This window comes from Palaemon carinicauda, chromosome 6 (genome assembly GCF_036898095.1).
Source record: "Palaemon carinicauda isolate YSFRI2023 chromosome 6, ASM3689809v2, whole genome shotgun sequence".
Classification (NCBI taxonomy): domain Eukaryota; kingdom Metazoa; phylum Arthropoda; class Malacostraca; order Decapoda; family Palaemonidae; genus Palaemon; species Palaemon carinicauda.
This window is the reverse complement of record NC_090730.1, coordinates 93,173,296-93,186,875: the sequence shown is the minus strand read 5'-3', so window position 1 is coordinate 93,186,875 and position 13,580 is coordinate 93,173,296.

Below are 13,580 nucleotides of genomic sequence, written 5' to 3'. Positions count from 1 at the left end.
AGAGGTTGGTGCTCATAATTTAAAAAAAAAAATGTTTGGAATAAGTGCAAAATGTTAGGCCAATGATTTTGTGGGGAAATTCGATCATGGCGTAAATATCCTTAGAATGGAAAAGACTCAAATTGAAAAAGAAGGTTTCTGAAAGTTTTAATCTTCCTCTAAATCTATCTATCTATCTATATATATATATATATATATATATATCATCATAATCATCAGCCATAACTAAGGACCCATTCTGTTATTCTCAATGTCTATATATTATCTATCATCCTCATTGCATGTCTTACCTATGTCGATTTCTTTTCTTTCTACATGTTGTTAGAATATCATATACTTTAGTTTCCTCTTCTCTCATTCAGGGATCCCCGCAGTGGGTCATCTTTCCTCATCTATTTCTATCTATTGAATCCTTCTCTGTCATGTCAACTACCCTTATACCTTCTCTTAATAAATCCATAAATCTTCTCCTAGGCATTCCTCTCCTCCTTCTGCATGGCGGCTCTCTGCTTATCTTCTTCCTCCTGATATACTCTTCCTCCTCGAACCATCTTAGTCTTACTTCCCTTTCTTTTCTTCCATTAATGAATATACGTGTGATCTTGACCCCATTGTTACTCGTAATGAGAACCTCAATATTTTCATTTCTGAAACTTCCATCTCTCTGCTACTTTTTTCTTGGTTAAGGATACGGTCTCCAAACAATACAGTATAGCTGGACCTTTTCTTTCAGACTTCCTAATATCCTCTTGTCGTATAACACATCTGATGCTCTTTTCTACCCATATCTCACCACCGCACCTACAACACTTTATATATTTAATCATAAATATTTAAATTCTACTACCCTTTTCAGTTCTATACCTTCCAATCATACTGCATTCCTACCATACTCCACATTTACACATAATTATAAACTCTGTCATACTTCAGCTGATTTTCATACCTTTCCTCTCTAGTGTACACCTCCAAATTTCTAGATTTGCCTCAACCTTGTCATTACACTCTCTACAGATCATTATGTAATTTGCAAAATAACGTAGACCATAACAGCTCCTGCCTAATACTATTGGTCAATCTGCCCATGGTAAATGCAATCAGTAAAGGACTTGAAGCCGACACCTGGTGCAATCCTACCTCAACATATAATCCTTCTGTTATTCCTACAGTACACCTCACTTCTGTTTGACTATTCTCAAGCAAATCATGCACTGCCCTCACATAGTTCTCATCCTCTCCAGACCTCCTCGTGCAATGCCACAATTCAACTCTCGGGCTCGGCACCATATAATAAGCTTTCTCTAGGTGTAAAAACACAAAATGTAATTTTTTTTGTCGTTCTCGAAATTCTTAAATTAACATTCACCAAGTGAATGGGGAATCTGAAGTGCTCCTATATGACATGAACCACTACTACTTTCCACTAATTTTTACTTGTGTCCTTATTCTAGCTTCTACTACTCTTTCTAAGATTCTCAGACTATAGCTTATCAACTTTTATTCACGATAGTTTGTTCAATTCAGATAATCTCCCTTGCTCTTATGTTGAACAGCCTTGTTAAGAACCTCACAGCTACATCTAAACACATTCACACCTCCATAAGGATATCGTCTGGGAACGCCACCTTTCCATTTTCAATTCTCTCTAAAGCATTCATTACTTTTATCTCACTTATGGCATGTACTGCCCTATATGTTTGCAGAGTTTCAACAAGTCTTCTCATTCATGAGTTTCCTAAAGTATTCTTTCTATCTGTAACGCAGGTGTTTCACACATGCTTGTACACTGTGATGGTATTTCCTTTCTTTTTTTATACAACACTCTCTCCTCGCACTGATAACTTGTTTAAGCCTGCCTGTTCATGAATCATTTTGTTTGAACTTTTATGACGTTCTTGCTCAGAACAGCTTGTATATAAACTCATGATCCGTTGAAATAAAGTTAGTTGCACTCACCTCACCTCTCAGTTATCACCTAACAGCACTCCTGCACAATTGGTGACCACAGGAGGAATCACTCCTTCCCTCCTTCCCCTTCACTACTCTGCCCTACTGTTTGAAGATGTTGCCCATCTATTTAAAGATGGTGCCCATCTGCCTCTTCAAAATACACCGGCTTAATGAAACTGCCGCCCGTCGGCAGAGAATGATCTTGAGGGGATCCACGAGGACCCTTTTCCACATATCTTCGATTGGCTTCCAAAGCAAGGGGACACCCCAGTAGCATACGAAAGCCCTTAAAACATACCTTCTGAGAAAACATTCCCCTCAACGACTCTAGCATCACGCTCCTCTGTGACATCATTACTGGTAGACTTTGACCATGGATACCTGCTCCCATGCACTGACGGGGGTTTGATTTCTTTCACGGCCTTTCACATCCTTTACGCTGATCTACTGTACAGCTACTGAAGACGAAGTTTATTTATCTTAGCACTACTAAAAATGCCAAGGATTGAGTCCGTACATGTACTTCATGCCAAACTTCAAAAGTACATTTACACATGGATTCAGGAGTGGGCACCTTTCCTTTGCCTCAGCGTCAATTTTCCCACATTCACCTTAATATAATTGGTCCCCTACCGCATCACTAGGACATCGTTACCTGTTTACCGTCATTTATCATTCCACTCGTTGGCGTGAAGGCATCCCCATGTAAACTACCACATCTACCTCATGTTCATCCGCCTTACTCTCAGCGTGAATAGCAAGATTCGGTATCCCTGAGCATATTATTTCTGACAGGGGTACCATTTCCACCTTTCAATTTGGACATCATTAGCGAATCTTCTGGGCATTACCTTACATCAGACAACTGCCTTCAACCCTGCAGCCGATAAAATGGTTGAACGCTTTCATCGCACCCTCAAAGCATCTTTTATGTCTCGATGCAATGACTCCAAACTGGTTTATTGAGCTTCCCTGGGTCTTCCTGGGACTAAAGACCACTCCTAAGGGCACCCTGATGTCTAGGCAGCTGAAATGGTTTATGGTAACCTTTTGGTCGTCCTTGCTTAATTTTTTCCACTGACAACCTCCTCTGACAATCTCTTGTGCATACATCAAGCCCCTAGCGAAGCAACATATACCGACAGATTTGTATAAGGCAATGCATGTTTTATTGTGCAACTACGCCAGCAAACCCCCACTAATGACCCTTTCACAGGCCATTTTCTCATGATCTGTCAAACAACGAAAGCGTTCTTACTTATCGTTCATGGCAAAGAAGACTAAATCTCCATTGATTGCCTCAAACTTGCGTATATCCTACAAGATGACCTGCTTACAGTGTGCATCTCCAGAGCAGGTCACCCTATTTCTTATGTTTGGCTTTTTATGGGGAGGAGTCATATACTGCACATGTTTCACAAATGCTCTTTCACTGTAACGGTATTAATTTTCTATATATATATCGCTCTCCCCTCACTCTGATAACAACTTGTTAAAGCCTGTCTCTTTCATGAATAATTTTGTTTGAATTTTTGTTATGCTCTTGCTCGGAACAGCTTGTATATGGACCCATGATCCATTGAAATAAAGTTAGTTTCACTCTCCTCACCTCTCAGTTATCACCTATTTGGCACTCCCGTTTATATATATTTAGCACTCTCCTATCATGAGTTACAGCATAGCTATTTTCATCGTTTATAACCCTAGCATGGTGCATAATTGTCCTAAATTTTTCTCTCTGCTTGGTCAGTCAGTGCAAATCTCTCTGTTCTTGTTTGGTATCCAGCCTAGCATGTAACTCAACATATAATTCAGCCCTTTCTTTTGCTACTGCTCTTGTAACTTCTTGCCATTTCTTCTTAAATCATCACCAATTCTCAATATCTCTGGACCTCTTCGTTCCACACTAAGTTTCTGTGTCATTCTCTGACATCCCTCATGAAATATCAAACACCCTAATTCCAGTCTCACTTATTATTCTTGCAATATTCCCTCTCTGAATTTGGTGTCATAATCTTTATTTTCCATATTCTACCATCTGGTCATTGGTTCTGCTCTTCCAGTATTTCTGTTCCTTATTGTTAGGTCATTGCACTTAGCAACATTAAAAGTTGTTTTGCAATGCAATCCTAAACCACACCTCTACAGCCTCAAACATATTATAGATTACACAATATAACCTATCTGTGAGAACATTCCTCGACGCCAGTATGTTACCATATGTTAACCTTTTTCTTTTTTTTATCAAAGTAAGTATTCAAATCAGTAACACCAATTCCTTTGGCAAAATCTACTACCATCTGTCTTCATCATTTCTTTCTTCAAGGCAATATATCCTCATTACATAACATATCCTTTACCTACATGACCATGTAAGTCTTTGCCGGTCATCACTCTTTCTTCTATTGGAATACTCTCCAACAGTTCACCCAGCTTTCTACAGAATAAGATCTTCCTTCCCCTTACCACAATAACCAACTTGAAGAGCATATCGTTCTATCTCATACTTTCTTTACTTCCAACATGCTTTAAATGTATTCTTTACTCATGGTAATACCAATGCCATTCACCCCGCTATCAAACCCATGATAGAAAAGCTGAAGCCCCAACTTAGATTCCTTTTGTTGCAGGATGGCCATCCTGACGCAACCCTTCCATTTATCCCGGGTTAGGATCGACAAAAGTAATGCTTTGGTTTGCGCACCTGAGTATCTGGGTTTTCTATGCTTATATATATATATATATATATATATATGGAGGAGAACCACAGGGAAAATGAAAATACGAAATATAAGATTAAGTCCTGACTAGTTTCATTATACTTCTTCAGAGGACTGATTTATTGAGAGAGGTTTCTTTACATTTTATAGGGAAAGTAAACGTACGAATAGAGGCTTATAGAACAATGACACTCCCATACCAGCTACCTGGCCAGTTATCAAGTGTTTACTGGGCGGAGATCAAACCTCATTAGACACCTGCCAAAAAGGGTAATTTCTGATGAACGGTAAATTCTTGTTTTGACTTTCAATACAGTTTATTTATATGAATAATGATAGCCTAATCTATATAAATATATAAGCAAAACTATATGTAACTAAATATAAAATTAAGTCCTGACTAGTTTCGTGAAACTAGTCAGGACCTAATCTTATATTTCGTATTTTCATTTTCCCTCTGGTTCTTCTACATCTGAGCATCACATTTTCCTGTGATGTTTATGCATATATATATATATATATATGTATATATTATATATATATATATATGCATATATATATATATATATATGTATATATTATATATATATATATATATGCATATATATATATATATATATATGTATCTATACATATATATATATATATATACATATATATATATATATATGTATACATACATATATATATATATATATATGTATGTATACATATATATATATATATATATACATATATATTACTGTATTTTTGTTTTATGTAAAATTAGTATAAGATTTAGTTTAAAAGGCTTTAGTTGTAAATTCAATTTTTTCTTCTTTTGAAGTGCTGTTTAACCTCCTCCCCACTCGCTTAAAGATTTATAAGTGTCTAGTTTAATGCATGTTTCTTTTCTGTGTTTTTCGAGTCCTTGGTGAGAAGACACACCTGTGTTTACATGCGAGGAACTCGATTGCTTAAAGAAACAGTTCGAGCTCGAGGCTCCCAGGACCTACTGCAGCAGCTGGCTTATGTGAGCTTTTCTGAGGATTGCGACACCAACGATTGATGGCTTTTAGCAGGTGCATTTCTTCCACCTACGGTGACTTGCATTTCCTGCATGTTCTCTTCTGCGGTCCGCCGCGCCGACGTAGGAATTCCGGGTTCAAGGTGGACGCGGGAGAGACACCACCGTCAATGCATCCTGGACACAGTCAGTTGCTGGAGCTTTGGAGCTCGTGGTGACATGTAGGGAGGCAGTAACCAGGTAAGAGATCTTATTTACCTTTTGTGGGGGGGTTGGGACTCCATTCCCCTCCCAATGATGAGGAGTCCTGCTAAGCTGCATTCCCTACGGTAGCTGAGTGTAATTGGAGTCGCTACTTCGGTTGGAGCAGGTGGTGGTTTCATTCAGCCCCAAAGAGTGTAAGAATACATATATATATATATATATATATATATATTGTGCTTTATGCTTTAATTATTTGACTCTCCCTCGTTGAGAGTGTGGTGTTTCACATTAAGAAATTTGTTAATATTAAGCCCTGTCTCGATATGTGCCTTTTTAGGCATTAATGTTCATGTGGTGGGTAATTAATTATTGATTGTTATTTGTTAAGTGTTAGTCATTAATAGTTAGTTGTAAGCTGTTAATTCAAATTGTTAGTTAGTCACAATGTTGACTGTTCTAATAATATTTGTTAATAAATATTGTTAAGTTTTCCCAAGTGTTTGCGTTTCCGCTGACCATTTTACTGCTGGATATTTTTTGTAAAAACTGACCTCACTTATAGTGCCACAAGAACTTGCATCACGGCACGACAAGGGTCGTAACATAGGATAGAGAGCTTAGGGTATCCAGTATTTTGGTCGGTGGAGCGACACTCGGGTGGACTTCTCAATATTTATTTACTTTTTTTTTTTGGTGTTGCCTTTCTCCCCTGAATTTTTTTCTTTGTTTTACAATATGGAGAAGTTTGTTATTGATCCAGCTGAATGTTTTGGGTCAGTTGATTTCATTAAGTATTTGCCCCTGCTAGGTAAGAAACAATTAGTAGTGTGCTAAATGGCTGGGTGTTCCGCAGAAGACGACGGACACCAGAGCAGAGATATTGGTATTAGTTACGGATAAAATAAAACAGGAGTTAGCTGAAGCTGAGCATTCAGAGAGTGAGAGTGAGGTAATTGATGATAATGAGGAAAGTTTGAGTGAGGGTTTAGAAGAGGGCAATGTAAGTATGAGGGCTGGTCTAACTCTGTTTGAGGATATTCCTGTTGTAGGTACCATTTACGAGGGTCCAGCTCTAATTCATTCTTGGCCCTCCCCCCCAATTCTGTGCTTTTCAAATCTCTGGCCCCTGTTAATGCGTTGGGTGACTCCAAGCAGGAGAAGGAATACAACCTTATTTGCAAGCGCATAGAGTTGCACAAAATGGAGTTTGAGGAGAACGAGCGGGTAAGGCGTCATGAGTTGGAGATAGCGAAATTAAATATAGAGATGGCTAGGTTACAGGAGGCCAATTTGATAAGTTCCCCTAAAAATATCTTCCGAGATCGGTTTAATATAATTTTTGCACTAAAATTGGTGTCAGTGTTTGACGAAAATGATTTCCCTCAGTTCTTCAAGGCATTTGAGCGTGTGGCCTCCCAATTGTCTTGGGGGTTTATAATGCCTTGGAGGAGGGTGTAGCTCTTGATTACCCGAAGGTAAAAGCCTTAATTTTAAAGTCTTACGACTTGGTTCTTGAGGCCTACCGCCTCTGGTTTCGTAACTATACAAAACACCCTGCGCAGTCTTTCGTGGAGTTTGCACGCGTCAAGGAGGAACAGTTCGACGACTGGCTGAAAAGTAGTCAGATAGTCACTTTCGCTGCATTATGTGAACTGTTGCTCCTTGGGGAGTTTAAGAAGGCCTGTAGCAGGGAGTTGGAAGTTCACCAGGAGGAGGTAAAAAGTGTGAAATTGAGTAGTGCCGCTTAGTTAGTGGATGAATTTTTATTGACTCACCGTTCAGGTAGTGGTAGTTTTACTTATAAGACTTTAGATAATCGAACATCTTGTTCCCCTAATGGTGGTAGGAGAGGGGAAACCTCCTCGTCGACTCCCCATATCCCCAAGAATGGTAATATTAATTTTAATTCTTTTTCAGGTGATAGGGATGTGGGTAGAGTCCAAGGAAGTCCTCCTTCCCCTAGAGTTTTTGCTAATAGAGACTTTCCAGGTGGTGGAAATAACAGGTGTAATGGAAATAGAAACTCAGGCCGTAAAGAAAGCTGTTTTTGGTGCAACAAGTTTGGGCATTTCCAAAACCAGTGTAATGTTCGTAGGATGTACCTACAGCTCAATAATCAAAGTCCTGTAGCGTTAGTAGCAGTAGTCCTGTAGACAGACCTGAAGTAGATAGGAGTAGTTTAGTAAATAGTAGTAAGCCTAATGTTCCTAATCCTCAATCATGATTCAAGTACAACAAATATGTGTGGCCTGGAAAGTTGATTTTTGACTCTTGTGTTGTCCAGGCGAAGTTTTTTAGGGATACTGATTCTGTCAGGTCATTATTCATGAAAAGGGCTCTAAATGGTTTTAAAAAATATATTGGAAATTTTGTACTGTTGGCAGGTTTTCTGGATTCAGTTGTGTCCGCTCCTTTGGTTAATGTCCGCAAGTCTTTTCCAAGATGTGATGCCGTCACTGAGTTGGCTGTGGTGGATAGTCAACCTATTCCAGGTATTGATGGTATCCGGGGAAATCATATGCTGGATAGTGAAAGACGGGAGCTGTTCCCTATATTATCAGTAGATGCTAGTCCCGTGGCTGTAATGACTCGGTCTGCAGCAAAAGCTGCTAATTTACTTGATGTGGAGAGCGATGATGACTTAATGTTAAGTAGTGTAGAGGTAGATGTTTTAAGGCCCGGGCCAGTAGAGAGTAGTTGTAATGATGTAGTTAATATGAAACTTGATTGGGACAGAGCTGCTTTTATTAAAGCTCAGAAAGATGAATTTAATTTCAATTTGGGAGATGTTGAAGATCTGACTAAACCTAGGTTTGGAATTTTAGAGGGTTTATTATATAGGTTTAGTCATTCCGCATCTGATAATTTGAATAAAACTGGTCAGGTGGAACAAATTGTGGTACCTTCTCAATTCAGAAATTCTGTTTTGGATTTAGCTAATACTAATTGTTTTCAGGTCATTTGGGTGTGTTAAAAACTTTTCATAGCCTGGTTAGGTATTTTTGGTGGCCTGGAATTAAATTGAGTGTGAAGCAGTTTATCAGAGAGTGTGAGACTTGTCAGGTTATGGGTAAAACCAAATCGAGGGATCCCTAAAGCCCCGTTGCATCCCATACCTGCTATAGGTGATCCATTTTCTGAGTTAGTAATTGATGTGGTAGGTCCCTTACCCAAAAACTAAAACAGGTTATGTATATTTACTAACTATCATGGATAGAGCCTCTCGCTTTTCTGAAGCTATACCTATGATGCTTATTACTTCTAAAGTTGTCTATGAAAAATTAATGTATTTCTTTCCCAGGTATGGTCTCCCTCGTGTAATTCAGACCTACTGCTGAACTGGTCATTCAGCACCTTACCAGCGTACCTTATCACTCGGAGAATCAAGGGGTGGTGGAAAGGCTCCACCAAACCCTCAAGTCTGTCCTGAATGGTGTAGCTCCTTTCGAGTTGGTATTTGGGCACAAGGTTCGTGGACCATTGGAAATTGTTTTTGAAATGCTCAAATCCAACCGGAAGAAGGAAATAAATGTAAAAAGGTTTATGGAAGACCTGAAGGGAAGAATGGTTAGTGCCTGTAAGTTTGGCAGGGAAAATTTGGAACGATCCCAGTCAGTAATGAAGAACAACTTTGACGAAAAGGTAAAGGTACGTTCATTTGAACCTTGGGAGTTGGTTTTTGTGCTGAGTATGGACCCAGATAGTTTTCTTGAACCAAGATATAAGTGCCCATGGAATGTTTTGAGGAAACTGTCAGAGGTTAACTATGAAATTGAAGCTCCCGGTTCAAGCCATAAAATGTAAAATATTTCATGTTAATCGTCTGAAACCATATATTGGTAAGCAAGGTGATCCATTAGCAATAGTGTCTGAGCCTGTGTCTGTGGTATTGGATGTGCCTATTGGATGTGCCTCCCGAGGACTCTGACGAGTTAGGATGTCAGTTTCCTTAGGATGCATTGGGTGAAAATATGCTAAATTTGGAGATGTTAAAAAGTAGTGTAGATCATTTAGATGTTAACAAACGGGCAGATGTGCTTAATTTAATTTTATTCCTTTTTAGATCTTTTTGAGGATGCTCCAGGTAGGACAGATATTTTAAGTCATGACGTTGATGTAGCTGATGCTTCCACTGTGAAGCAGAGTCCGTACCAGATGAACCCAGTAAAATAGGATTTGGTCAATAAGGAGATAGAGTATAGTGTTGTAGCATAACCTTATTCAACCATCTGTAAGTCCCTGAAGTTCTCCCATTGTATTATAAAAGAAAACAGACGGTAAGTTCCGCATATGTGTGGACTACCGTAAAGTGAACGTCAATACAAAAATTGATTCTTTTCCTCTCCCTCATATTGATGATTGTCTGGATCGGATTGGTTATGCCAAATTTATTACTAAGCTGGATCTTTTATAGAGTTATTGGCAGGTTCCACTGTGTGACCGAGCTCGTGAAATATCCGCCTTTTGTCACTCCGTTTGGCCTATACAAGTATAAGGTTATGCCTTTTGGAATGAAAAATGCTGCATGTACTTTTCAAAGGCTCATGAATAGGGTAATTTTTGGTTTGAAGGGAGTGGAAATTTATATTGTTGATTTGGTAGCATATAGTAATGACTGGGATACCCACATGTTAAGGTTACATAAAGTTTTTGAAGCCCCTTAGGTCTTCAGGGTTAGTTGTTAATCTGGCTAAGTGCTAATTGGACCAGGACAAGGTTCTTATTTGGGTTACGAGGTTTGTTTAGGTTAGGTGCCTCCGAAACAAGCTAACCTCGAGTGAATTATAAATTTGAAAAGGCCTGGTGATAATTAAAGAGGTAAGAAGAGTACTGGGCATGACAGGTTATTACCGCAGATTTGTGTGTAATTACTCTGATCTTGCTCAGCCTCCTTACTAGTCTATTAGAAAAAAGGAAAAAAGTTCTGGTGGTCGGATCAGTGTGAAGAATCTTTTAATAAACTTAAATCAGTATTAATTACTAACCCCATTTTGACCTCCCCAGATTTTCAGAATCTGACGTCGGTATTGGAGGTGTCCTTTTTCAGAGAAAGGAGGACGGTGTTCATCCTGTGTCTTACTATAGTAAAAAGCTTTTGGTGGCGGAAAAAGGTTACTCCACTATAAAAAAGAAAGCTCTTTCTTTCTTTGGTACGCTCTCTTAACTATTTTCAAGCCGTACGTGACAAGTTTTTCCTTCCCAGTTGTGGTATGGACAGGATCACAATCCTGTGGTTTTCATCAAGCGGAAGAAGGGACCAAACCAGAGGGTTTTGCGCTGGACCCTTTTTCTGCAAGAAAAAAAAAATATTTAGCTTTGTAGATAAAGTTTAGGAGGTTTCTTTGAGTGGTATACACTCTAGTGTTATATAAAGGTTCCCCTAAATTAATTATAGCTTTGTCCCGATATACTAAGACTTTTGATTGTATAATAATATATAGGACTTTTTGGACTATAAAACCAGTATATTGTAGGTTTATGTCTGAGGGCGCACCTGTAAGTTTATTTAGGTTCAGTTAGGTAGTTTTGTTTCCATAGAATTAGATATTTTTACTAAGTGCGGTAATATTGCATCTTTAGAAATAATGGTAAGCAATATAAAGCTTTTGGCTTTTATTCTTTATACTTATTGTTCTTACTTTACAGGTCCATTTCCATTTGTATATATAAACAAAATAATAATTTTTCTGTTTAAATTTTTTTTTTTTTCCTCAAGGTGGAAGGTATTATGAATTAACGTAATTTTTGCTTTTGTATACGTCAGCCTTGTTACTGCATTTTGGTTTTACATAAAATTAGTAGAAGATTTATTTTATAAGGCTTTAGTTTGTAAATTTAATTTTTTCTTCTTTTGAAGTGCTGTTTTAACCTCCTCCCCGCTCGCTTGAAGATTTCTAAGTGTCAGTTTAACGCTTGTTTCTTTTCTGTGTTTTTCAAGTCCTTGGTGAGAAGACACACCTGTGTTTACATGCGAGGAACTCGATTGCTTAAAGAAACGGTTCAAGCTCAAGGCTCCCAGGACCTACTGCAGCAGCTAGCTTATGTGAGCTTTTCTGAGGATTGCGACTCCAACAGTTGACGGTTCTTAGCAGGTGCATTTCTGCCACCTACGGTGACTTGCATTTCCTGCATGTTCTCTTCTGTGGTCCGCCGCGCCGACGTAGGAATTCCGGGTTCAAGGTGTGGACACAGGAGAGACACCACCGTCAACACATCCTCGACATAGTCAGTTGCGGGAGCTTTGGAGCTCGTGGTGACATATAGGGATGCAGTGACCAGGTAGGAGATCTTATTTACCTTTTTTGGGGGGATTGGGACTCCATTTCCCTCCCAATGATGAGGAGTCCTGCAAAGCTGCATTCTGTACGGTGGCTGAGTATAATTGGAGTCGCTACTTTGGTTGGAGCAGGTGGTGGTTTCATTCAGCCCCAAAGAGTGTGAAAATACGTATATTTTTTTGTGTGTGTGCTCTATCCTTTAATTATTTGACTCTCCCTAGTTAAGAGTGTGGTGTTTCACATTAAGAAATTTTTTAATATTAATCTGTCTCGGTGTGAGACTTTTTAGGCATTAATGTTCATGTGGTGGGTTATTAATTGTTAAATGTTATTTGTTAGGTGTTAGTTATTAATAGTTAGTTGTAAGTTGTTAATTCAAATTTTTAGGTAATCACAAGGTTGACTGTTCTAAAAATTGTTGTTGAAAAATATTGTTAAGTTTTCCCGAGCGTTTTCATTTCCGCTGACTATATATATATATATATATATATACATATACATATATATATATATATATATATAGATAGATAGATAGATAGATAGATACATACATACATACATACATATATATAATATATATATACATATATAAATATGTATATATTCTTCTTTGTCTACATCTTTTCCCACTTCTATGTGGGGTCCATGTTTCTGGTCAGCTTTCTCAATCGACCTCTGTCCCACACCTCATCACTGGTTAATCCCTTTGATCGAAGGTCATCCTTAATACAGTCCATCCACCCTCGCTTTGGTCTCCTTCTCCTTCTCGTTCCCTGTACCCTCCATTTCCATTAATCTCCTCCCAATATACTGTTCATCTCTTCTCATGACATGACCGTACTACCACAGTCTACTTTCTTGGATCTTATCTGATAGTTTTCTAACTCCTGTGGTACCCCTAATTACCCTCATTCCGATTCTCATCTCTTCTTGTCACCCCACACATCCATCTAAAACATCTCATCTCTGCCACATCCATCTTCTTCTCTTCTGTCTTCTTTAATGCCCACGTCTCCGCTCCATACATTATTGCCGGTCTCACAACTGTCCTGTGTACTTTACCTATCAACTTACCCCTATTCTCCTGTCGCATAGTACTCCACGCACTTTTTTCCAATTCTTCCATCCTTCTGGTATTCTATGGATTATTTCTGCACCCAGATCACCATTCTCTGTAACTGTTGATCCTAAATACCTGAAATTGTCAACTCTTTTCAATCTCTCGCCTTGTAAACTAACTTCCCCCATTCTCGCCATTTTTCAATCTCAAATACTCCGTCTTTTTCCTGCTTATCTTCAATCCCCTATTTTCCATTTCTCTTTTCCACTCCTCCAGTTTCTCTTCTACTACCTCTCGCCTAGTGCTACACAGTATAACATCATCAGCAAAAAGTAAACACCAAGGAGACTGATCTTTAATAA